Genomic DNA, 22,941 nt, shown 5'->3' with positions numbered 1-22,941 from the left:
GAGTTTGGGAATGACCCAAAAAATAGTGAGTGTCCACATGGTGTGTACACTATCATGGTGCGGTGTTGTTTGAACCAATTTTGTACCCCCTGGTGCATCCGGCTACACGCATATGCGCTTACGGCAATTTGTCAATGGATTAGGGTTTCCCTGGAAAGCGCGCCTCGGAGGGTGGGAATGACCCAAAAATATGTGAGTGTCCACATGGTGTGTACACTATCATGGTGGGGTGTTGTTTGAACCAATTTCGTACCCCCGGGAGCGTCCGGCTACACGCTCATGCGCTGACGGCTATTAGTCAATGTTGGAGACCGTGCGGTCAATGGATTAGGGTTTCCCTGGAAGGCGAGCCCCGGAGTGTGGGAATGCCCCAAAAAATTGTGTGTGTCCACATGGTGTGTACACTATCATGGTGGGGTGTTGTTTGAACCAATTTTGTACCCCCGGGTGCGTCCGGCTACACGCACATGCACTGACGACAATTTGTCAATGTTGTAGACCGCACGGTCAATGGATTAGGGTTTCCCTGGAAAGCGAGCCTCGGAGGGTGGGAATGACCCAAAAATATGTGAGTGTCCACATGGTGTGTACAATATCATGGTGGGGTGTTGTTTGAACCAATTTTGTACCCCCGGGTGCGTCCGGCTACACGCACATGCGCTGACGGCAATTTGTCAATGTTGTAGACCGCACGGTCAATGGATTAGGGTTTCCCTGGAGAGCGAGCCTCGGAGGGTGGGAATGACCCAAAAATATGTGAGTGTCCACATGGTGTGTACAATATCATGGTGGGGTGTTGTTTGAACCAATTTTGTACCCCCCAAAGGCCCGGCTACACGCACATGCGCTGACAGAAATTTGTCAATGTTGTAGACCGCACGGTCAATGGATTAGGGTTTACCTGGAAAGCTAGCCCCGTAGTGTGGGAATGACCCAAAAAATTGTGTGTGTCCACATGGCCTGTACACTATCATGGTGGGGTGTTGTTTGAACCAGTTTTGTACCCCCGAGAGCATCCGGCTCCCCGCACATGCACTGACGGCAATTTGTCAATGTATTAGGGTTTCCCTGGAAAGTGAGCCTCGGAGGATGGGAATGACCCAAAATATTGTGTGTGTCCACATGGTGTGTACACTATCTTGGTGGGGTGTTGTTTGAACCAATTTTGTACCCCCGGGTGCGTCCGGCTACACGCACATGCGCTGACGGCAATTTGTCAATGGATTAGGGTTTCCCTGGAAAGCGAGCCTCTGAGGGTGGGAATGACCCAAAAAATTGTGTGTGTCCTCATGGTGTGTACACTATCATGGTGGGTGTTGTTTGAACCAATTTTGTACCCCCGGGTGCGTCGGGCTACACGCGCATGCGCTGACGGCAATTAGTCAATGATGTAGACTGCACGGTCAATGGATTAAGGTTTCCATGGAAGGCGAGCCCCGGAGTGTGGGAATGACCAAAAAATTGGGTGTGTCCACATGGTGTGTACACTATCATGGTGGGGTGTTGTTTGAACCAACTTTGTACCCCCGGGTGCGTCCGGCTACACGCACAAGCGCTGACGGCAATTAGTCAATGTTGTAGACCGCACGGTCAATGGATTAGTGTTTCCCTGGAAGGCGAGCCCCGGAGTGTTGGAATGACCCAAAAAATTGTGTGTGTCCACATGGCGTGTACACTATAATGGTGGGGTGTTGTTTGAACCAATTTTGTACCCCCGGGTGCGTCCGGCTACACGCACATGCGCTGACGGCAATTTTTCAATGTTGTAGACCGCATGGTCAATGGATTAGGGTTTCCCTGGAAAGCAAGCCCCGGAGTGTGGGAATGACCCAAAAAATTGTGTGTGTCCAAATGGTGTGTACACTATCATGGTGTGGTGTTTTTTGAACCAATTTGGTACCCCCGGGTGCGTCCAGCTACACGCACATGCGCTAACAACAATTTATCAATGGATTAGGGTTTCCCTGGAAAGCGAGCCTCGGAGGGTGGGAGTGACCCAAAATATTGTGTGTGTCCACATGGTGTGTACAATATCGTGGTGGGGTGTTGTTTGAACCAATTTTGTACACCCAGGTGCGTCCGTTTACACGCACATGCGCTGACGGAAATTTGTCAATGTTGTAGACCGCACGGTCAATGGATTATGGTTTACCTGGAAAGCTAGCCCCGTAGTGTGGGAATGACCCAAAAAATTGTGTGTGTCCACATGGTCTGTACACTATCATGGTGGGGTGTTGTTTGAACCAGTTTTGTACCCCCGAGAGTATCCGGCTCCCCGCACATGCACTGACGGCAATTTGTCAATGTATTAGGGTTTCCCTGGAAAGTGAGCCTCGGAGGATGGGAATGACCCAAAATATTGTGTGTGTCCACATGGTGTGTACACTATCTTGGTGGGGTGTTGTTTGAACCAATTTTGTACCCCCGGGTGCGTCCGGCTACACGCACATGCGCTGACGGCAATTTGTCAATGGATTAGGGTTTCCCTGGAAAGCGAGCCTCTGAGGGTGGGAATGACCCAAAAAATTGTGTGTGTCCTCATGGTGTGTACACTATCATGGTGGGTGTTGTTTGAACCAATTTTGTACCCCTGGGTGCGTCGGGCTACACGCGCATGCGCTGATGGCAATTAGTCAATGATGGAGACCGCACGGTCAATGGATTAGGGTTTCCATGGAAGGCGAGCCCCGGAGTGTGGGAATGACCAAAAAAATTGGGTGTGTCCACATGGTGTGTACACTATCATGGTGGGGTGTTGTTTGAACCAACTTTGTACCCCCGGGTGCATCCGGCTACACGCACATGCGCTGACGGCAATTAGTCAATGTTGTAGACCGCACGGTCAATGGATTAGTGTTTCCCTGGAAGGCGAGCCCCGGAGTGTGGGAATGACCCAAAAAATTGTGTGTGTCCACATGGTGTGTACACTATAATGGTGGGGTGTTGTTTGAGCCAATTTTGTACCCCCGGGTGCGTCCGGCTACACGCACATGCGCTGACGGCAATTTTTCAATGTTGTAGACCGCATGGTCAATGGATTAGGGTTCCCTGGAAAGCAAGCCCCGGAGTGTGGGAATGACCCAAAAAATTGTGTGTGTCCAAATGGTGTGTACACTATCATGGTGTGGTGTTTTTTGAACCAATTTTGTACCCCCGGGTGCGTCCAGCTACACGCACATGCGCTAACGACAATTTATCAATGGATTAGGGTTTCCCTGGAAAGCGAGCCTCGGAGGGTGGGAATGACCCAAAATATTGTGTGTGTCCACATGGTGTGTACACTATCATGGTGATGTATTGTTTTAACCAATTTTGTACCCCCGCGTGCGTACGGCTACACGCGCATGCGCTGACGGCAATTAGTCAATTGTGTAGAGCGCACGGTCAATGGAGTAGGGTTTCCCTGGAAAGCGAGCCTCGGAGGGTGGGAATGACCCAAAATATTGTGTGTGTCCACATGGTGTGTACACTATCATAGTGGGTGTTATTTGAACAAATATTTTATCCCCGGGTGCGTCCAGCTACACGAACATGCGCTGACATCAATTAGTCAATGTTGTAGACCGCACGGTCAATGGATTAGGGTTTCCCTGGAAAGCGAGCCCCGGAGTGTGGGAATGACCCAAAAAATTGTGTGTGTCCACATGTTGTGTACACTATCATGGTGGGGTGTTGTTTTAACCAATTTTTTACCCCCGGGTGCGCCCGGCTACATGCACATGCGCTGACGGCAATTAGTCAATGTTGTAGACCGCACGGTCAATGGATTAGGGTTTACCTGGAAAGCTAGCCCCGTAGTGTGGGAATGACCCAAAAAATTGTGTGTGTCCACATGGTCTGTACACTATCATGGTGGGGTGTTGTTTGAACCAGTTTTGTACCCCCGAGAGCATCCGGCTCCCCGCCCATGCGCTGACGGCAATTTGTCAATGGATTAGGGTTTCCCTGGAAAGCGAGCCTCGGAGGATGGGAATGACCCAAAATATTGTGTGTGTCAACATGGTGTGTACACTATCATGGTGGGGTGTTGTTTGAACCAATTTTGTACCCCCGGGAGCGTCCAGCTACACGCTCATGCGCTGACGGCAATTAGTCAATGTTGTAGACCGCGCAGTCAATGGATTAGGGTTTCCCTGGAAGGCGAGCCCCGGAGTGTGGGAATGCCCCAAAAAATTGTGTGTGTCCACGTGGTGTGTACACTATCATGGTGGGGTGTTGTTTGAACCAATTTTGTACCCCCGGTTGCGTCCGGCTACACGCACATGCACTGACGGCAATTAGTCAATGTTGTAGACCGCACGGTCAATGGATTAGTGTTTCCCTGGAAGGCGAGCCCCGGAGTGTGGGAATGACCAAAAAAATTGTGTGTGTCCACATGGTGTGTACACTATCATGGTGGGGTGTTGTTTGAACCAATTTTGTACCCCCGGGTGCGTCCGGCTACACGCACATGCGCTGACGCCAATTTGTCAATGTTGTAGACCGCATGGTCAATGGATTAAGGTTTCCCTGGAAAGCGAGCCCCGGAGTGTGGGAATGACCTTAAAAATTGTGTGTGTCCAAATGGTGTGTACACTATCATGGTGTGGTGTTTTTTGAACCAATTTTGTACCCCCGGGTGCATCCAGCAACACGCACATGCGCTGACGACAATTTATCAATGGATTAGGGTTTCCCTGGAAAGCGAGCCTCGGAGGGTGGGAATGACCCAAAATATTGTGTGTGTCCACATGGTGTGTACACTATCATGGTGGGGTGTTGTTTGAACCAATTTTGTACCCCCGCGTGCGTCCGGCTACACGCGCATGCGCTGACGGCAATTAGTCAATTGTGTAGAGCGCACGGTCAATGGAGTAGGGTTTCCCTGGAAGGCGAGCCCCGGAGTTTGGGAATGACCCAAAAAATAGTGTGTGTCCACATGGTGTGTACACTATCATGGTGCGGTGTTGTTTGAACCAATTTTGTACCCCCTGGTGCATCCGGCTACACGCATATGCGCTTACGGCAATTTGTCAATGGATTAGGGTTTCCCTGGAAAGCGCGCCTCGGAGGGTGGGAATGACCCAAAAATATGTGAGTGTCCACATGGTGTGTACACTATCATGGTGGGGTGTTGTTTGAACCAATTTCGTACCCCCGGGAGCGTCCGGCTACACGCTCATGCGCTGACGGCTATTAGTCAATGTTGGAGACCGTGCGGTCAATGGATTAGGGTTTCCCTGGAAGGCGAGCCCCGGAGTGTGGGAATGCCCCAAAAAATTGTGTGTGTCCACATGGTGTGTACACTATCATGGTGGGGTGTTGTTTGAACCAATTTTGTACCCCCGGGTGCGTCCGGCTACACGCACATGCACTGACGACAATTTGTCAATGTTGTAGACCGCACGGTCAATGGATTAGGGTTTCCTTGGAAAGTGTCCCTCGGAGTGTGGGAATGACCCAAAAAATTGTGTGTGTCCACATGGTGTGTACACTATCATGGTGGGGTGTTGTTTGAACCAATTTTGTACCCCCGGGTGCGTCCGGCTACACGCACATGCGCTGACGGCAATTTGTCAATGTTGTAGACCGCACGGTCAATGGATTAGGGTTTCCCTGGAAAGCGAGCCTCGGAGGGTGGGAATGACCCAAAAATATGTGAGTGTCCACATGGTGTGTACAATATCATGGTGGGGTGTTGTTTGAACCAATTTTGTACCCCCAGGTGCGTCCGGCTACACGCACATGCGCTGACAGAAATTTGTCAATGTTGTAGACCGCACGGTCAATGGATTAGGGTTTACCTGGAAAGCTAGCCCCGTAGTGTGGGAATGACCCAAAAAATTGTGTGTGTCCACATGGTCTGTACACTATCATGGTGGGGTGTTGTTTGAACCAGTTTTGTACCCCCGAGAGCATCCGGCTCCCCGCACATGCACTGACGGCAATTTGTCAATGTATTAGGGTTTCCCTGGAAAGTGAGCCTCGGAGGATGGGAATGACCCAAAATATTGTGTGTGTCCACATGGTGTGTACACTATCTTGGTGGGGTGTTGTTTGAACCAATTTTGTACCCCCGGGTGCGTCGGGCTACACGCGCATGCGCTGACGGCAATTAGTCAATGATGTAGACTGCACGGTCAATGGATTAAGGTTTCCATGGAAGGCGAGCCCCGGAGTGTGGGAATGACCAAAAAAATTGGGTGTGTCCACATGGTGTGTACACTATCATGGTGGGGTGTTGTTTGAACCAACTTTGTACCCCCGGGTGCGTCCGGCTACATGCACAAGCGCTGACGGCAATTAGTCAATGTTGTAGACCGCACGGTCAATGGATTAGTGTTTCCCTGGAAGGCGAGCCCCGGAGTGTTGGAATGACCCAAAAAATTGTGTGTGTCCACATGGTGTGTACACTATAATGGTGGGGTGTTGTTTGAACCAATTTTGTACCCCCGGGTGCGTCCGGCTACACGCACATGCGCTGACGGCAATTTTTCAATGTTGTAGACCGCATGGTCAATGGATTAGGGTTTCCCTGGAAAGCAAGCCCCGGAGTGTGGGAATGACCCAAAAAATTGTGTGTGTCCAAATGGTGTGTACACTATCATGGTGTGGTGTTTTTTGAACCAATTTTGTACCCCCGGGTGCGTCCAGCTACACGCACATGCGCTAACGACAATTTATCAATGGATTAGGGTTTCCCTGGAAAGCGAGCCTCGGAGGGTGGGAATGACCCAAAATATTGTGTGTGTCCACATGGTGTGTACAATATCGTGGTGGGGTGTTGTTTGAACCAATTTTGTACACCCAGGTGCGTCCGTTTACACGCACATGCGCTGACGGAAATTTGTCAATGTTGTAGACCGCACGGTCAATGGATTATGGTTTACCTGGAAAGCTAGCCCCGTAGTGTGGGAATGACCCAAAAAATTGTGTGTGTCCACATGGTCTGTACACTATCATGGTGGGGTGTTGTTTGAACCAGTTTTGTACCCCCGAGAGTATCCGGCTCCCCGCACATGCACTGACGGCAATTTGTCAATGTATTAGGGTTTCTCTGGAAAGTGAGCCTCGGAGGATGGGAATGACCCAAAATATTGTGTGTGTCCACATGGTGTGTACACTATCTTGGTGGGGTGTTGTTTGAACCAATTTTGTACCCCCGGGTGCGTCCGGCTACACGCACATGCGCTGACGGCAATTTGTCAATGGATTAGGGTTTCCCTGGAAAGGGAGCCTCTGAGGGTGGGAATGACCAAAAAAATTGTGTGTGTCCTCATGGTGTGTACACTATCATGGTGGGTGTTGTTTGAACCAATTTTGTACCCCTGGGTGCGTCGGGCTACACGCGCATGCGCTGCCGGCAATTAGTCAATGATGTAGACCGCACGGTCAATGGATTAGGGTTTCCATGGAAGGCGAGCCCCGGAGTGTGGGAATGACCAAAAAAATTGGGTGTGTCCACATGGTGTGTACACTATCATGGTGGGGTGTTGTTTGAACCAACTTTGTACCCCCGGGTGCATCCGGCTACACGCACATACGCTGACGGCAATTAGTCAATGTTGTAGACCGCACGGTCAATGGATTAGTGTTTCCCTGGAAGGCGAGCCCCGGAGTGTGGGAATGACCCAAAAAATTGTGTGTGTCCACATGGTGTGTACACTATAATGGTGGGGTGTTGTTTGAGCCAATTTTGTACCCCTGGGTGCGTCCGGCTACACGCACATGCGCTGACGGCAATTTTTCAATGTTGTAGACCGCATGGTCAATGGATTAGGGTTCCCTGGAAAGCAAGCCCCGGAGTGTGGGAATGACCCAAAAAATTCTGTGTGTCCAAATGGTGTGTACACTATCATGGTGTGGTGTTTTTTGAACCAATTTTGTACCCCCGGGTGCGTCCAGCTACACGCACATGCGCTAACGACAATTTATCAATGGATTAGGGTTTCCCTGGAAAGCGAGCCTCGGAGGGTGGGAATGACCCAAAATATTGCGTGTGTCCACATGGTGTGTACAATATCATGGTGGGGTGTTGTTTGAACCAATTTTGTACCCCCAGGTGCGTCCGGATACACACACATGCGCTGACGGCAATTAGCCAATGTTGTAGACCGCACGGTCAATGGATTAGGGTTTCCCTGGAAAGCGAGCCCTGGAGTGTGGGAATGACCCAAAAAATTGTGTGTGTGTCCACATGGTGTGTACAATATCATGGTGGGGTGTTGTTTGAACCAATTTTGTACCCCCGGGTGCGTTCGGCTACACGCGCATGCGCTGATGGCAATTAGTCAATGTTGTAGACCACACGGTTAATGGATTAGGGTTTCCCTGGAAAGCAAGCCCCGGAGTGTGGGAATGACCAAAAAAATAGTGTGTGTCCACATGGTGTGTACAGTATCATGGTGGGGTGTTGTTTGAACCAATTTTGTACCCCCTGGTGCATCCGGCTACACGCATATGCGCTGACGGCAATTTGTCAATGGATTAGGGTTTCCCTGGAAAGCGAGCCTCGGAGGGTGGGAATGACCCAAAAATATGTGAGTGTCCACATGGTGTGTACAATATCATGGTGGGGTGATGTTTGAACAAATTTTGTACCCCCGGGTGCGTCCGGTTAGATGCACATGCGCTGACGGCAATTTGTCAATGTTGTAGACCGCACGGTCAATGGATTAGGGTTTCCCTTGAAAGCGAGCCCCGGAGTGTGGGAATGACCCAAAAAATTGTGTGTGCCCACATGGTCTGTAGACTATCTTGGTGGGGTGTTGTTTGAACCAGTTTTGTACCCCCGAGAGCATCTGGCTACACGCACATTCGCTGACGGCAATTTGTCAATGGATTAGGGTTTCCCTGGAAAGCGAGCCTCAGAGGGTGGGAATGACCCAAAATATTGTGTGTGTCCACTTGGTGTGTACACTATCATGGTGGGGTGTTGTTTGAACCAATTTTGTACCCCCGCGTGCGTCCGGCTACACGCGCATGCGCTGACGGCAATTAGTCAATTGTGTAGAGCGCACGGTCAATGGAGTAGGGTTTCCCTGGAAAGCGAGCCTCGAAGGGTGGGAATGACCCAAAATATTGTTTGTGTCCACATGGTGTGTACACTATCATGGTGGGTGTTATTTGAACAAATATTTTACCCCCGGGTGCGTCCAGCTACACGAACATGCGCTGACATCAAATAGTCAATGTTGTAGACCGCACGGTCAATGGATTAGGGTTTCCCTGGAAAGCGAGCCCCGGAGTGTGGGAATGACCCAAACAATTCTGTGTGTCCACATGTTGTGTACACTATCATGGTGGGGTGTTGTTTGAACCAATTTTGTACCCCCGGGTGCGTCCGTCTACATGCACATTCGCTGACGGCAATTTGTCAATGTTGTAGACCGCACGGTCAATGGATTAGGGTTTACCTGGAAAGCTAGCCCCGTAGTGTGGGAATGACCCAAAAAATTGTGTGTTTCCACATGGTCTGTACACTATCATGGTGGGGTGTTATTTGAACCAGTTTTGTACCCCCGAGAGCATCCGGCTCCCCGCACATGCGCTGACGGCAATTTGTCAATGGATTAGGGTTTCCCTGGAAAGCGAGCCTCGGAGGATGGGAATGAACCAAAATATTGTGTGTGTCCACATGGTATGTACACTATCTTGGTGGGGTGTTGTTTGAACCAAGTTTGTACCCCCGGGTTCGTCCGGCTACACGCACATGCGCTGACGGAAATTTGTCAATGGATTAGGGTTTCCCTGGAAAGCGAGCCTCCGAGGGTGGGAATGACCCAAACAATTATGTGTGTCCTCATGGTGTGTACACTATCATGGTGGGTGTTGTTTGAACCAATTTTGTACCCCCGGTTGCGTCCGGCTACACGCGCATGCGCTGACGGCAATTAGTCAATGATGTAGACCGCACGGTCAATGGATTAGGGTTTCCATGGTAGGCGAGCCCCGGAGTGTGGGAATGACCCAAAAAATTGTGTGTGTCCACATGGTGTGTACACTATCATGGTGGGGTGTTGTTTGAACCAATTTCGTACCCCTGGGTGCGTCCGGCTACACGCACATGCGCTGATGGCAATTAGTCAATGTTGTAGACCGCACGGTCAATGGATTAGTGTTTCCCTGGAAGGCGAGCCCCGGAGTGTGGGAATGACCCAAAAAATTGTGTGTGTCCACATGGTGTGTACACTATAATGGTGGGGTGTTGTTTGAACCAATTTTGTACCCCCGGGTGCGTCCGGCTACACGAATATGCGCTGACGGCAATTTATCAATGTTGTAGACCGCATGGTCAATGGATTAGGGATTCCCTGGAAAGTGAGCCCCGGAGTGTGGAAATGACCCAAAAAATTGTGTGTGTACAAATGGTATGTACACTATCATGGTGTGGTTTTTTTTGAACCAATTTTGTACCCCCGGGTGCGTCCAGCTACACGCACATGCTCTGACGACAATTTATCAATGGATTAGGGTTTCCCTGGAAAGCGAGCCTCGGACGGTGGGAATGACCCAAAATATTGTGTGTGTCCACATGGTGTGTACACTATCATGGTGGGGTGTTGTTTGAACCAATTTTGTACCCCCGGGTGTGTCCGGCTACACGCGCATGCGATGACGGCAATTAGTCAATTGTGTAGAGCGCACGGTCAATGGATTAGGGTTTCCCTGGAAGGCGAGCCCCGGAGTGTGGGAATGACCCAAAAAATAGTGTGTGTCCACATGGTGTGTACACTATCATGGTGGGGTGTTGTTTGAACCAATTTTGTACCCACTGGTGCATCCGGCTACACGCACATGCGCTGACGGCAATTTGTCAATGGATTAGGGTTTCCCTGGAAAGCGAGCCTCGGAGGGTGGGAATGACCCAAAAATATGTGAGTGTCCACATGGTGTGTACAATATCATGGTGGGGTGATGTTTGAACAAATTTTGTACCCCCGGGTGCGTCCGGCTAGATGCACATGCGCTGACGACAATTTGTCAATGTTGTAGACCGCACGGTCAATGGATTAGGGTTTCCCTGGAAAGTGAGCCCCGGAGTGTGGGAATGACCCAAAAAATTGTGTGGGTCCACATGGTCTGTACACTATCATGGTGGGGTGTTGTTTGAACCAGTTTTGTACCCTGAGAGCATCCGACTACACGCACATGCGCTGACGGCAATTTGTCAATGTTGTAGACCGCATGGTCAATGGATTAGGTTTTCACTGGAAAGCAATCCCCGGAGTGTGGGAATGACCCAAAAAATTGTGTGTGTCCTCATGGTGTGTACACTATCATGGTGGGTGTTGTTTGAACCAATTTTGTACCCCCGGGTGCGTCCGGCTACACGCACATGCGCTGACGGCAATTAGTCAATGATGTAGACCGCGTGGTCAATGGATTAGGGTTTCCATGGAAGGTGACCCCCGGAGTGTGGGAATGACCAAAAAAATTGTGTGTGTCCACATGGTGTATACACTATCATGGTGGGGTGTTGTTTGAACCAACTTTGTACCCCCGGGTGCGTCCGGCTACACGCACATGCGCTGACGGCAATTTGTCAATGTATTAGGGTTTCCCTGAAAAGTGAGCCTCGGAGGATGGGAATGACCCAAAATATTGTGTGTGTCCACATGGTGTGTACACTATCTTGGTGGGGTGTTGTTTGAACCAATTTTTTACCCCCGGGTGCGTCTGGCTACACGCACATGCGCTGACGGCAATTTGTCAACGGATTAGGGTTTCCCTGGAAAGCGAGCCTCTGAGGGTGGAAATCACCCAAAAAATTGTGTGTGTCCTCATGGTGTGTACACTGTCATGGTGGGTGTTGTTTGAACCAATTTTGTACCCCCAGGTGCGTCCGGCTACACGCGCATGCGCTGACGGCAATTAGTCAATGATGTAGACCGCACGGTCAATGGATTAGGGTTTCCATGGAAGGCGAGCCCCGGAGTGTGGGAATGACCCAAAAAATTGTGTGTGTACACATGGTGTGTACACTATCATGGTGGGGTGTTGTTTGAACCAACTTTGTACCCCCGGGTGCGTCCGGCTACACACACATGCGCTGACGGCAATTAGTCAATGTTGTAGACCGCACAGTCAATGGATTAGTGTTTCCCTGGAAGGCGAGCCCCGGAGTGTGGGAATGACCCAAAAAATTGTGTGTGTCCACATGGTGTGTACACTATAATGGTGGGGTGTTGTTTGAACCAATTTTGTACCCCCGGGTGCGTCCGGCTACACGCACATGCGCTGACGGCAATTTGTCAATGTTGTAGACCGCATGGTCAATGGATTAGGGTTTCCCTGGAAAGCAAGCCCCGGAGTGTGGGAATTACCCAAAAAATTGTGTGTGTCCAAATGGTGTGTACACTATCATGGTGTGGTGTGTTTTGAACCAATTTTGTACCCCCGGGTGCGTTCAGCTACACGCACATGCGCTAACGACAATTTATCAATGGATTAGGGTTTCCCTGGAAAGCGAGGCTCGGAGGGTGGGAAAGACCCAAAATATTGTGTGTGTCCACATGGTGTGTACAATATCATGGTGGGGTGTTGTTTGAACCAATTTTGTACCCCCGGGTGCGTCCGGATACATGCACATGCGCTGACGGCAATTAGTCAATGTTGTAGACCGCACGGTCAATGGATTAGGGTTTCCCTGGAAAGCGAGCCCCTGAGTGTGGGAATGACCCAAAAAATTGTGTGTGTCCACATGGTGTGTTAATATCATGGTGGGGTGTTGTTTGAACCAATTTTGTACCCCCGGGTGCGTCCGGCTACACGCGCATGCGCCGATGGCAATTAGTCAATGTTGTAGACCACATGGTTAATGGATTAGGGTTTCCCTGGAAAGCAAGCCTCGGAGGATGGGAATGACCAAAAAAATAGTGTGTGTCCACATGGTGTGTACACTATCATGGTGGGGTGTTGTTTGAACCAATTTTGTACCCCCTGGTGCATCCGGCTACACGCATATGCGCTGACGGCAATTTGTCAATGGATTAGGGTTTCCGTGGAAAGCGGGCCTCGGAGGGTGGGAATGACCCAAAAATATGTGAGTGTCCACATAGTGTGTACAATATCATGGTGGGGTGATGTTTGAACAAAAATATGTGAGTGTCCACATGGTGTGCACATGCGCTGACGGCTATTTGTCAATGTTGTAGACCGCACGGTCAATGGATTAGGGTTTCCCTGGAAAGTGAGCCCCGGAGTGTGGGAATGACCCAAAAAATTGTGTGTGTCCACATGGTCTGTACACTATCATGGTGGGGTGTTGTTTGAACCAGTTTTGTACCCCGAGAGCATCCGACTACACGCACATGCGCTGACGGCAATTTGTCAATGGATTAGGGTTTCCCTGGAAAGCGAGCCCCGGAGGATGGGAATGACCCAAAATATTGTGTGTGTCCAAATGGTGTGTACACTATCATGGTGGGGTGTTGTTTGAACCAATTTTGTACCCCCGGGTGCGTCCGGCTACACGCACATGCGCTGACGGCAATTTGTCAATGGAATAGGGTTTCCCTGGAAAGCGAGCCTCTGAGGGTGGGAATGACCCAAAAAATTGTGTGTGTCCTCATGGTGTGTACACTATCATGGTGGGTGTTGTTTGAACCAATTTTGTACCCCCGGGTGCGTCCGGCTACACTCGCATGCGCTGACGGCAATTAGTCAATGATGTAGACCGCATAGTCAATGGATTAGGGTTTCCAAGGAAGGCGAGCCCCGGAGTGTGGGAATGACCCAAAACATTGTGTGTGTCCACATGGTGTGTACACTATCATGGTGGGGTGTTGTTTGAACCAATTTTGTACCCCCGGGTGCGTCCGGCTACACGCACATGCGCTGACAGCAATTTTTCAATGTTGTAGACCGCACGGTCAATGGATTAGGGTTTCCCTGGAAAGCGAGCCCCGGAGTGTGGGAATGCCCCAAAAAATTGTGTGTGTCCAAATGGTGTGTACACTATCATGGTGGGGTGTTTCTAGAACCAATTTTGTACCCCCGGGTGCGTCCGGCTACACGCGCATGCGCTGACGGCAATTTGTCAATGGATTAGGGTTTCCCTGGAAAGCGAGCCTCGGAGGGTGGGAATGACCCAAAATATTGTGTGTGTCCACATGGTGTGTACACTATCATGGTGGGTGTTATTTGAACAAATATTTTACCCCCAGGTGCGTCCAGCTACACGAACATGCGCTGACATCAATTAGTCAATGTTGTAGACCGCACGGTCAATGTATTAGGGTTTCCCTGGAAAGCGAGCCCCGGAGTGTGGGAATGACCCAAAAAATTGTGTGTGTCCACATGTTGTGTACACTATCATAGTGGGGTGTTGTTTGAACCAATTTTGTACCCCCGGGTGCGTCCGGCTACATGCACATGCGCTGACGGCAATTTGTCAATGTTGTAGACCGCACGGTCAATGGATTAGGGTTTACCTGGAAAGCGAACCCCGGAGTGTGGGAATGACCCAAAAAGTTGTGTGTGTCCACATGGTCTGTACACTATCATGGTGGGGTGTTGTTTGAACCAATTTTGTACCCCCGGGAGCGTCCGGCTACACGCACATACGCTGACGGCAATTTGTCAATGGATTAGGGTTTCCCTGGAAAGCGGGCCTCGGTGGATGGGAATGACCCAAAATATTGTGTGTGTCCACACGGTGTGTACACTATCATGGTGGGGTGTTATTTGAACAAATATTTTACCCCCGGGTGCGTCCAGCTACACGCACATGCGCTGACATCAATTAGTCAATGTTGTAGACCGCACGGTCAATGGATTAGGGTTTCCCTGAAAAGCGAGCCCCGGAGTGTGGGAATGACCCAAAAAATTTTGAGTGTCCACATGGTGTGTACACTATCATGGTGGGGTGTTGTTTGAACCAATTTCGTACCGCCGGGAGCGTCCGGCTACACGCGCATGCGCTGGCGGCAATTAGTCAATGTTGTAGACCGCATGGTCAATGGATTTGGGTTTCCCTGGAAGGCGAGCCCCTGAGTGTGGGAATGACCCAAACCATTGTGTGTGTCCACATGGTGTGTACACTATCATGGTGGGGTGTTGTTTGAACCAATTTTTTTTACCCCCGGGTGCGTATGGCTACACGCACATGCGCTGATGGCAATTTGTCAATGTTGTAGACCGTACAGTCAATGGATTAGGGTTTCACTGGAAAGCGAGCCCCGGAGTGTGGGAATGACCCAAAAAATTGTGTGTGTCCACATGGTGTGTACACTATCATGGTGGGGTGTTGTTTGAACCATTTTTTTACCCCCGGGTGCGTCCAGCTACACGCACATGCGCTGACGGCAATTTGTCAATGTTGTAGACCGTACAGTCAATGGATTAGGGTTTCACTTGAAATCGAGCCCCGGAGTGTGGGAATGACCCAAAATGTTGTGTGTGTCCACATGGTCTATACACTATCATGGTGGGGTGTTGTTTGAACCAATTTTGTACCCCCGGGTGCGTCCGGCTACACGCACGTGCGCTGATGGCAATTTGTCAATGTTGTAGACCGCACGGTCAATGGATTATGGTTTACCTGGAAAGCTAGCCCCGTAGTGTGGGAATGACCCAAAAAATTGTGTGTGTCCACATGGTTTGTACACTATCATGGTGGGGTGTTGTTTGAACCAGTTTTGTACCCCCGAGAGCATCCGGCTCCCCGCACATGCGCTGACGGCAATTTGTCAATGGATTAGGGTTTCCCTGGAAAGTGAGCCTCGGAGGATGGGAATGACCCAAAATATTGTGTGTGTCCACATGGTGTGTACACTATCATGGTGGGGTGTTGTTTGAACCAATTTTGTACCCCCGGGTGCGTCCGGCTACACGCACATGCGCTGACGGCAATTTGTCAATGGATTAGGGTTTCCCTGGAAAGCGAGCCTCGGAGGGTGGGAATGACCCAAAAATATGTGAGTGTCCACATGGTGTGTACAATATCATGGTGGGGTGATGTTTGAACAAAAATATGTGAGTGTCCACATGGTGTGCACATGCGCTGACGGCTATTTGTCAAAGTTGTAGACCGCACGGTCAATGGATTAGGGTTTCCCTGGAAAGTGAGCCCCCGAGTGTGGGAATGACCCAAAAAATTGTGTGTGTCCACATGGTCTGTATACTATCATGGTGGGGTGTTGTTTGAACCAGTTTTGTACCCCGAGAGCATCCGACTACACGCACATGCGCTGACGGCAATTTGTCAATGGATTAGGGTTTCCCTGGAAAGCGAGCCCCAGAGGATGGGAATGACCCAAAATATTGTGCGTGTCCAAATGGTGTGTACACTATCATGGTGGGGTGTTGTTTGAACTAATTTTGTACCCCCGGGTGCGTCCGGCTACACGCACATGCGCTGACGGCAATTTGCCAATGGATTAGGGTTTCCCTGGAAAGCGAGCCTCTGAGGGTGGGAATGACCCAAAAAATTGTGTGTGTCCTCATGGTGTGTACACTATCATGGTGGGTGTTGTTTGAACCAATTTTCTACCCCCGGGTGCGTCCGGCTACACGCGCATGTGCTGACGGCAATTAGTCAATGATGTAGACCGCACGGTCAATGGATTAGGGTTTCCGTGGAAGGCGAACCCCGGAGTGTGGGAATGACCCAAAAAATTGTGTGTGTCCACATGGTGTGTACACTATCATGGTGGGGTGTTGTTTGAACCGATTTTGTACCCCCGGGTGCATTCGGCTACACGCACATGCGCTGACAGCAATTTTTCAATGTTGTGGACCGCACGGTCAATGGATTAGGGTTTCCCTGGAAAGCGAGCCCCAGAGTGTGGGAATGCCCCAAAAATTGTGTGTGTCCAAATGGTGTGTACACTATCATGGTGGAGTGTTTCTTGAACCAATTTTGTACCCCCGGGTGCATCCGGCTACACGCGCATGCGCTGACGGCAATTTGTCAATGGATTAGGGTTTCCCTGGAAAGCGAGCCCCGGAGTGTGGGAATGACCCAAAAAATTGTGTGTGTCCACATGTTGTGTACACTATCATGGTGGGGTGTTGTTTGAACCAATTTTGTACCCCCGGGTGCGTCCGGCTACATGCACATGCGCTGACGGCAATTTGTCAATGTTGTAAACAGCACGGTCAATGGATTAGGGTTTACCTGGAAAGCGAGCCCCAGAGTGTGGGAATGACCCAAAAAGTTGTGTGTGTCCACATGGTCTGTACACTATCATGGTGGGGTGTTGTTTGAACCAATTTTGTACCCCCGGGAGCGTCCGGCTACACGCACATACGCTGACGGCAATTTGTCAATGGATTAGGGTTTCCCTGGAAGGCGAGCCCCTGAGTGTGGGAATGACCCAAACCATTGTGTGTGTCCACATGGTGTGTACACTATCATGGTGGGGTGTTATTTGAACAAATATTTTACCCCCGGGTGCGTCCAGCTACACGCACATGCGCTGACATCAATTAGTCAATGTTGTAGACCGCACGGTCAATGGATTAGGGTTTCCCTGAAAAGCGAGCCCCGTAGTGTGGGAATGACCCAAAAAATTGTGTGTGTCCACATGGTTTGTACACTATCATGGTGGGGTGTTGTTTGAACCAGTTTTGTACCCCCGAGAGCATCCGGCTCCCCGCACATGCGCTGACGGCAATTTGTCAATGGATTAGGGTTTCCCTGGAAAGTGAGCCTCGGAGGATGGGAATGACCCAAAAAATTGTGAGTGTCCACAAGGTGTGTACACTATCATGGTGGGGTGTTGTTTGAACCAATTTCGTACCCCCGGGAGCGTCCGGCTACACGCGCATGCGCTGGTGGCAATTAGTCAATGTTGTAGACCGCACGGTCAATGGATTAGGGTTTCCCTGGAAGGCGAGCCCCGGAGTGTGGGAATGACCCAAAAAATTGTGTGTGTCCACATGGTGTGTACACTATCATGGTGGGGTGTTGTTTGAACCAATTTTTTTACCCCCGGGTGCGTCTGGCTACACGCACATGCGCTGATGGCAATTTGTCAATGTTGTAGACCGTACACTCAATGGATTAGGGTTTCGCTGGAAAGCGAGCCCCGGAGTGTGGGAATGACCCAAAAAATTGTGTGTGTCCACATGGTGTGTACACTATCATGGTGGGGTGTTGTTTGAACCATTTTTTTACCCCCGGGTGCGTCCGGCTACACGCACATGCGCTGACGACAATTTGTCAATGCTGTAGACCGTACAGTCAATGGATTAGGGTTTCACTTGAAAGCGAGCCCCGGAGTGTGGGAATGACCCAAAAAGTTGTGTGTGTCCACATGGTCTGTACACTATCATGGTGGGGTGTTGTTTGAACCAATTTTGTACCCTCGGGTGCGTCCGGCTACACGCACATGCGCCGACGGCAATTTGTCAAGGTTGTAGACCGCACGGTAAATGGATTAGGGTTTACCTGGAAAGCTAGCCCCGTAGTGTGGGAATGACCCAGAAAATTGTGTGTGTCCACATGGTTTGTACACTATCATGGTGGGGTGTTGTTTGAACCAGTTTTGTACCCCCGAGAGCATCCGGCTCCCCGCACATGCGCTGACGACAATTTGTCAATGGATTAGGGTTTCCCTGGAAAGTGAGCCTCGGAGGATGGGAATGACCCAAAATATTGTGTGTGTCCACATGGTGTGTACACTATCTTGGTGGGGTTTTGTTTGAACCAATTTTGTACCCCCGGGTGCGTCCGGCTACACGCACATGCGCTGGCGGCAATTTGTCAATGGATTAGGGTTTCCCTGGAAAGTGAGCCTCTGAGGATGGGAATGACCCAAAAAATTGTGTGTGTCCTCATGGTGTGTACACTATCATGGTGGGTGTTGTTTGAACCAATTTTGTACCCCCGGGTGCGTCCGGCTACACGCGCATGCACTAACGGCAATTAGTCAATGATGTAGACCACACGGTCAATGGATTCGGGTTTCCACGGAAGGCGAGCCCCGGAGTGTGGGAATGACCCAAAAAATTGTGTGTGTCCACATGGTGTGTACACTATCATGGTGGGGTGTTGTTTGAACCAACTTTGTACCCCCGGGTGAGTCCGGCTACACGCACATGCGCTGACGGCAATTAGTCAATGTTGTAGACCGCACGGTCAATGGATTAGTGTTTCCCTGGAAGGCGAGCTCCGGAGTGTGGGAATGACCCAAAAAATTGTGTGTGTCCACATGGTGTGTACACTATAATGGTGGGGTGTTGTTTGAACCAATTTTGTACCCCCGGGTGCGTCCGGCGACATGCACATGCGCTGACGGCAATTTGTCAATGTTGTAGACCGCATGGTCAATGGATTAGGGTTTCCCTGGAAAGCATGCCCCGGAGTGTGGGAATGACCCAAAAAGTTGTGTGTGTCCACATGGTCTGTACACTATCATGGTAGGGTGTTGTTTGAACCAATTTCGTACCCCCGGGAGCGTCCAGGTACACGCGCATGCGCTGGCGGCAATTAGTCAATGTTGTAGACCGCACGGTAAATGCATTAGGGTTTCCCTGGAAGGCGAGCCCCGGAGTGTGGGAATGACCCAAAAAAATTGTGTGTGTCCACATGGTGTGTACACTATCATGGTGGGGTGTTGTTTGAACCAATTTTTTACCCCCGGGTGCGTCTGGCTACACACACATGCGTTGACGGCAATTTGACAATGTTGTAGACCATACAGTCAATCGATTAGGGTTTCACTGGAAAGCGAGCCCCAGAGTGTGGGAATGACCCAAAAAGTTGTGTGTGTCCACATGGTCTGTACACTATCATGGTGGGGTGTTGTTTGAACCAATTTTGTACCCCCGGGAGCGTCCGGCTACACGCACATACGCTGGCGGCAATTTGTCAATGGATTAGGGTTTCCCTGGAAAGCGAGCCTCAGAGGATGGGAATGACCCAAAATATTGTGTGTGTCCACATGGTGTGTACACTATCTTAGTGGGGTGTTGTTTGAACCAATTTTGTACCCCCGGGTGCGTCCGGCTACACGCACATGCGCTGATGGCAATTTGTCAATGGATTAGTGTTTCCCTAGAAAGCGAGCCTCTGAGGTTGGGAATGACCCAAAAAATTGTGTGTCCTCATGGTGTGTACACTATCATGGTGGGTGTTGTTTGAACCAATTTTGTACCCCCGGGTGCGTCCGGCTAGACGCGCATGCGCTGACGGCAATTAGTCAATGATGTAGACCGCACGGTCAATGGATTATGGTTTCCATGGAAGGCGAGCCCCGGAGTGTGGGAATGACCCAAAAAATTGTGTGTGTCCACATGGTGTGTACACTATCATGGTGGGGTGTTGTTTGAACCAATTTTGTACCCCCGGGTGCGTCCGGCTACATGCACATGCGCTGACGGCAATTTGTCAATGTTGTAGACCGCACGCTCAATGGATTAGGTTTTCCCTGTAAAGCGAGCCCCGTAGTGTGGGAATGACCCAAAAAATTGTGTGTGTCCAAATGGTGTGTACACTATCATGGTGGGGTGTTTCTTGAACCAATTTTGTACCCCCGGGTGCGTCCGGCTACACGCACATGCGCTGACAGCAATTTGTCAATGGATTAGGGTTTCCCTGGAAAGCGAGCCTCGGAGGGTGGGAATGACCCAAAATATTGTGTGTGTCCACATGGTGTGTACACTATCATGGTGGGGTGTTATTGGAAAAAAATATTTTACCCCCGGGTGCATCCAGCTACACGCGCATGCGCTGACATCAATTAGTCAATGTTGTAGACCGCACGGTCGATGTATTAGGGTTTCCCTGGGAAGCGAGCCCCGGAGTGTGGGAATGACCCAAAAAATTGTGTGTGTCCACATGTTCTGTACACTATCATGGTGGGGTGTTGTTTGGACCAATTTTGTACCCCCGGGTGCGTCCGGCTACACACATGCGCTGACGGCAATTTGTCAATGTTGTAGACCGCACGGTCAATGGATTAGGGTTTCCCTGGAAAGCGAGCCTCTGGGGGTGGGAATGACCCAAAAAATTGTGTGTGTCCACATGGTGTGTACACTATCATGGTGGGGTGTTGTTTGAACCAATTTTGTACCCCCTGGTGCATCCGGCTACACGCATATGCGCTGACGGCAATTTGTCAAAGGATTAGGGTTTACCTGGAAAGCGAGTCTCGGAGGGTGGGAATGACCCAAAAATATGTGAGTGTCCACATGGTGTGTACAATATCATGGTGGGGTGTCGTTTGGACCAGTTTTGTACCCCCGAGAGCATCCGGCTCCCCGCACATGTGCTGACGGTAATTTGTCAATGGATTAGGGTTTCCCTGGAAAGTGAGCCTCGGAGGATGGGAATGACCCAAAATATTGTGTGTGTCCACATGGTGTGTACACTATCATGGTGGGGTGTTGCTTGAACCAATTTTTTACCCCCGGGTGCGTCTGGCTACACACACATGCGTTGACGGCAATTTGACAATGTTGTAGACCATACAGTCAATCGATTAGGGTTTCACTGGAAAGCGAGCCCCAGAGTGTGGGAATGACCCAAAAAGTTGTGTGTGTCCACATGGTCTGTACACTATCATGGTGGGGTGTTGTTTGAACCAATTTTGTACCCCCGGGAGCGTCCGGCTACACGCACATATGCTAACGGCAATTTGTCAATGGATTAGGGTTTCCCTGGAAAGCGAGCCTCAGAGGATGGGAATGACCCAAAATATTGTGTGTGTCCACATGGTGTGTACACTATCTTAGTGCGGTGTTGTTTGAACCAATTTTGTACCCCCGGGTGCGTCCGGCTACACGCACATGCGCTGATGGCTATTTGTCAATGGATTAGTGTTTCCCTAGAAAGCGAGCCTCTGAGGTTGGGAATGACCCAAAAAATTGTGTGTCCTCATGGTGTGTACACTATCATGGTGGGTGTTGTTTGAACCAATTTTGTACCCCCGGGTGCGTCCGGCTAGACGCGCATGCGCTGACGGCAATTAGTCAATGATGTAGACCGCACGGTCAATGGATTATGGTTTCCATGGAAGGCGAGCCCCGGAGTGTGGGAATGACCCAAAAAATTGTGTGTGTCCACATGGTGTGTACACTATCATGGTGGGGTGTTGTTTGAACCAATTTTGTACCCCCGGGTGCGTCCGGCTACATGCACATGCGCTGACGGCAATTTGTCAATGTTGTAGACCGCACGCTCAATGGATTAGGTTTTCCCTGTAAAGCGAGCCCCGTAGTGTGGGAATGACCCAAAAAATTGTGTGTGTCCAAATGGTGTGTACACTATCATGGTGGGGTGTTTCTTGAACCAATTTTGTACCCCCGGGTGCGTCCGGCTACACGCACATGCGCTGACAGCAATTTGTCAATGGATTAGGGTTTCCCTGGAAAGCGAGCCTCGGAGGGTGGGAATGACCCAAAATATTGTGTGTGTCCACATGGTGTGTACACTATCATGGTGGGGTGTTATTGGAAAAAAATATTTTACCCCCGGGTGCATCCAGCTACACGCGCATGCGCTGACATCAATTAGTCAATGTTGTAGACCGCACGGTCGATGTATTAGGGTTTCCCTGGGAAGCGAGCCCCGGAGTGTGGGAATGACCCAAAAAATTGTGTGTGTCCACATGTTCTGTACACTATCATGGTGGGGTGTTGTTTGGACCAATTTTGTACCCCCGGGTGCGTCCGGCTACACACATGCGCTGACGGCAATTTGTCAATGTTGTAGACCGCACGGTCAATGGATTAGGGTTTCCCTGGAAAGCGAGCCTCTGGGGGTGGGAATGACCCAAAAAATTGTGTGTGTCCACATGGTGTGTACACTATCATGGTGGGGTGTTGTTTGAACCAATTTTGTACCCCCTGGTGCATCCGGCTACACGCATATGCGCTGACGGCAATTTGTCAAAGGATTAGGGTTTACCTGGAAAGCGAGTCTCGGAGGGTGGGAATGACCCAAAAATATGTGAGTGTCCACATGGTGTGTACAATATCATGGTGGGGTGTCGTTTGGACCAGTTTTGTACC

This window comes from Lolium perenne, chromosome 6, assembly GCF_019359855.2.
Source record: "Lolium perenne isolate Kyuss_39 chromosome 6, Kyuss_2.0, whole genome shotgun sequence".
NCBI lineage: Eukaryota > Viridiplantae > Streptophyta > Magnoliopsida > Poales > Poaceae > Lolium > Lolium perenne.
Note: the sequence above shows the minus strand (reverse complement) of the source record.